Genomic DNA, 5,528 nt, shown 5'->3' on the forward strand with positions numbered 1-5,528 from the left:
GTTATATGTACATCGACTTGAACATTCATTAGGTGGGCTGGTCATGTCACTTCCCCATATCCCTTTTCCTTACGCTACATGAAATGATGAACATTTCATTTTTCATACATGACAGTAAATGATGTTTGTCCATGATGATGAAATAAGTTTTGGCAATAAATACCAATGCACTTAGTCAGTAATCCAAATGTTTTAGTTCTTGGTAGAAAAATGTTGAATAAACCTAATTTCATATAATAAAATACAAAAGAACAAGTGGGGATATGACATCATCAGCCCACCTAATGAAACATTCATAGAGATATGCCTAGAACTTTTTCAGCGTAATAATGCAAATGTTAGAAATACAATAACTTCCTTATTTGTTTTCTGATTTTGATCAAATTTTCAGCATTTTGCTTTTTGAATTTTACTCTATTTATTGAGATATAAATATCTCCTGCCTGGAATAACCCTTTAATTTCTGTCTGGGAGATGGTATCCTGTGAATTATGAGCCTACTGGGCTTGCCCCTTAAAGTGTATAGGAGAACGTCAGATTATGTTTTCCTTTTTTTTGTATTTGTAAGAATGTTAGTTAATGTCTGTCTGGGAGATGGTATCTTGTGAATGATGAGCCTACTGGGCTTGCCCCTCAAAGTGAAGGAGAAGGGAACGCCCCCAGATTATTATTATTATTATTATTTTTTTTTTTTTTTTTGGGGGGGGTATTTGTAAGAATGTAGTTAATTTCCGTCTGGGAAAGGTTTCCTGTGAATAATGAGTCTATACTAGGCTTGCCCCTTAAAGTGTAGGAGAACGGAATGCCTAGTCAGATTATTATTTTTTATTTTTTAAACTTTTGGTATTTGTAAAAATGTAGTTGATTTCTGTAATGATGAGCCTACTGGGCTTGCCCCTTAAAGTTTAGGAGAACGGAACGCCCCCATATTATTTTTTATTTATTTATTTTTTATTTTTTTTGGGGGTATTTGTAAGAATGTAGTTAATTTCCGTCTGGGAAAGGTTTCCTGTGAATAATGAGTCTATACTAGGCTTGCCCCTTAAAGTGTAGGAGAACGGAACGCCCAGACAGATTATGTTTTATTTATATATATATATTTTTTTATATTTGTTAGAATGTTTTTAAAGGGATGGTCCGGGCTGAAAATATTCAAATCCCATTAAATAGAGTAAAATTCACAGAGCAAAATTCTAAAAATTTCAACGAAATCGGATAACAAATAATGAAGTTATTGAACTTTAAAGTTTATCAATATTTTGTGAAATCAGTTATATGAACATCGACATGAACATTCATTATAGGTAGGCTGATGAGGTTACATCCCCATATCCCTTTTTCTTACGTTATTACATGAAATAATAAATGTGTCATTTTTCGAAACATGTGTCATTTTTCCATACCAGTGTAAATGATGTTTTTCCATTATGATGAAATAAGTTAGGGCAATAAATACCAATGCACTTAGTCAGTATTCCAATTGTTTTAGTTTTTGGTATAATTTTTTTTAATAAACCCGGGAATAAAACTAATTTTATATAATAAAATACAAAACAACAAGTGGGGATATGACATCATCAGCCCACCTAATGAAACATTCATAGGGACATGCCTATTTAGAACTGCATGTTTCAGTGAGCAGGTCCAGTTGCTTTGCTGGCATGCATTGATTATCTTGAACAGATTTGCGACATCGGTCACATGAATATGGCATCTTCTTCTGATATGGCATTCCAAAGCTCGGTACACTGCTCGTCTATTAGGTGACTGAAATCATTGTTGTCAAAACGTGAATAGAAACTATTTGTTTTCTCTCTTTCTTTGATCCTGTCAAATTTTGCATGCATTTCCAAGCATCACGAGGGTTATTTGTGCGAAAGTGACTTTCTAGTTTTTGTTTGTATTGTTTTGCTAGTGAAACTTCATTGTTAATTCTTGAGTGAAGTTCTTTTACCCTTTCCTTTTCTCCTTTTCTCCGCGCATTAATACTATTAATTTGATGATTAATCTCTTTTTTTTTTTAAATTACTGCTGTGTTGAAAAGTGGTGTATAGGGGAGTTGATTGTCAGGCAACCGGCCCTCTATGATCATTCTGTTGAATATAGTAATTTTGCAAAGCGCTAACATAATTTTTTTATATTGTGATCGATCTGAAGCTGGATAATGATTTAAATAGAGAACAAGCTGCAGTGAATCTGAATAAACATGCGCGCGCGTTTCAGATTTCGACCTAGAATCTGGGCATTCAAAAATACCTTTTTTATATCATTAAAGTTAATAAATATTTGATATTCCCATCTGAAGAAGGGTCAATTTAACTAAGCTTTGTATTTCAAGCACTTTGTAGGAAAATTGTGAGATGGATTATAGTTAAAAAAGAGCTGATATGTTTCATTGCTACTAGTTTGAATTTTGACAATAGGACCGGGACATTCTAAGAACATTATGCAAATGATGACTATCTTCCTATTTCTCTTCCTAAGTGCGAGATGAAACTTGTCGATATTCCAATCTGAAAAAAGGAACAATTTGATTATTGAATTAAAATCTTATTTATTAATCTAATAAGCCTATAGTGTGAAATCTGTTAATATCATGGCCAGAAAAATAAACATCTAAAGCACCCTTGTAATTATGAATAAGATGCATGAGTTGATATATTTTCAACAATCAATGCGAGCGCTAATCGCGAGACGATATGTTTGATAAACTGTCGTGAAATGGGGATTTTAAGTAGTTTGTTACATTAATATTGAGATATACATAACTCACCAATCAAAATGCGAGCGTGCAGCGCTAGGTGATAGGTTTTGACGATTTTACCTGAATATGGATATCTTGAGAACTTAGTGGAATACAGGAAAATAATATGTACCTGATAAATCAAATTTTGTGATCGCGCAGCACGAGCAGAAAATGTCAATTTTTAGACCATAAAACAAAAAAATTTACAGAGCACCTTTTAAAAATCAATTCGTAAATCAAACAAAATAATGAAAATTATATTTCCGAGCTAAAATATGTGTTTGACATTTAAAGTTCCATATATGCGAATCACCTAAAAGGCAATGCGAGCGCGAAGCGCGGGCGAAAATTTTAAATAATGACATGAAAGATTTTTTAAAATTATTTTCCAACTCTTTCCCTCATTTTATTCAATCGTCTTCCTCCTCTTATGTTTCCCCTTCTTTTTTCTGCTCTCTTTTCTCTTCTTTTTCGTTTATCTTCTTTCTTTCCTTTTTTTTTTCTTTTTTTGCTCCGCCAATAGGGGGTGGGGGCGGGCCCCTCGGCCCGGATCCACCTATGAGAAACTGAAACCAGAAGAAAGAATATGCAAGTCTGGTAGAGGATGAACTTTACTTCCATGTCACCTGCGCATGTTTGATCCCATGCTGGAATTATACTTTAAATTACATGACATACTACCCGATTTCCAAAGATTAAACAACAAAGAGAAATTTAAACTAATTAATGATGTCAAACTCCGAAATAGACTAATAATAGTTAAGGGAATAAGTGCAATATTTGATAAACGTCTGGAGCTTTTAGAAAATAATAATGACTTCATAATGACCCTTACCCATATTCGTTTCCCACCTGAATAGGGATAAGAGATAAAAACTAAACATTTAGCAAATGTTGTTGTTAGTCCGCTAAATGCTTAGTATTATTGTCGTTATTATTGTTACTATTCTCTCCAAGCTCTCCACGGTATCACTCTTTCTTTAAATGTCATATTATGAAATTATATACTACGTCATTGTTGTTCCTTCTTTATATACTTATCTTCAAATTTTAGTTATTTTGAATTATTATATCATAAGAGAGTCAACCAGTATTATAATCGATTTGGTATTACTACGCTATATAATTCTGTTTATTTCCGAATCTTAAAATTGAAAAATATTTGTCCTTTGCAACCTTTAATTTACTTAGGGATGGGGTGGGGCACTAACGGATCCAGGGGGGGGGGGGTACAGCCGGCCCGTGCCCCCCCCCTTTTGAGAAGGAAAAAATAAATTTGTAATGTAAAAATGCAGCTGAAACAGAGGTGTGCCCCCCTTTTTTTGCTTGTTAAATTTTTCTGGGACGAAATCTGCTACAGTTTTGGTAAAACCCCTTTTCTTTTCGCTTGTCAACCTGTTGTCAACCCCTTTTGGAAAATCCTGGATCCGCAGGCTTTCACTCCACCCACCTGTGATAATTATCCTCCTTTTGGTAGTCTGCTTATCTAATTACATCTAGTTTGATTTGAGCTTAGTATAATTAAAAAATTTAATAATTGTGCAAAGAAGCTCTCAAAAGAAAAACATCTCATTTTACCCGCATACATTCGTAATTCCAAAGGTTCGGTTATTCCAAAGGTTCGTATTTCCGAAGGTTCGTAATTCCGAAGGTTCGTAATTCCGAAGGTTCGTTAGTCCGAAAACGAAATGAGGTTCGTAATTCCGAAGGTTCGTTAATCCGAAAACGAAATGATTAACGAACCTTATTTCGTTTTCGGACTAACGAACCTTCGGAACAACGAACCTTATTTCGTTTTCGGATTAACGAACCTTATTTCGTTTTCGGATTAACGAACCTTCGGAGCATCGAACCTTATTTCGTTTTCGGATTATCGAACCTTCGGAAAAACTAACCTTCGGAATAACGCCACAAATGTTCGGATTAACGAACCCTTTTACGTTTTCGGATTAACGAACATCGAGGTATAGGCAATTTACGTGTTTCGGAATTACGAACCTTCGGAATTACAAAGTGTAACCCATTTTACCTATGCTATAAGAGGACAATTATTGATTTGAATATGTATCGAGTATGTTTTAGGGTTAAACACTGAAAATTATTTGTCAAGTATATGACCAAAGTATTTCTTTTTCTTAACTATTATCTGTAAGGGCCTCTATATTACTATATACATGTATCTCTCTCTGTATGTCATATTTATATCAATATATGTAATTTTGTAATTTTGTTTTTCAATGTAATTGTCCATAAAAGTGTTTATTTGTAATATTGAGAATGATCCAATATGTGTGGATTTTAATCAATAAATTTTGAAACTTGAATATATATTATAAAGAGTGACACTGACCCCCCCCCCCTGGATCAAGTCATGTTTCTGCTACCCACATGCAACATTAAAATATATATATGAATGTAGGTATTCATCCCCTCCTCTCCCCGTCCCTCTCTTTCTCAATCTCTCTTTTGACTTTCTCATTTTCGATCCCTACCTCAGTCTCTCCCCTCACCCAATCCCATCTCTTTCTGTCTCTAAGCCTCTCTCTTTCATACAGATTATGATTTTCTTCTGATTTGCATTCTTACTCCATATGTACGATTCTTTCATGATCATCCAAATGCAGCTCATACCCTATACTTCTAGGTCCTTACTAGTGACTTGTCCTAACTATGATGTTAATGTATTTCATTTAACCTTTTTTGTTCTTGCTTATATAAAAATAATGAAAAATTACTTTATTTGATATCAGTCAATCAATTACCACATTGAATTCAAACATAC

This window comes from Lytechinus pictus, chromosome 3 (genome assembly GCF_037042905.1).
Source record: "Lytechinus pictus isolate F3 Inbred chromosome 3, Lp3.0, whole genome shotgun sequence".
Classification (NCBI taxonomy): domain Eukaryota; kingdom Metazoa; phylum Echinodermata; class Echinoidea; order Temnopleuroida; family Toxopneustidae; genus Lytechinus; species Lytechinus pictus.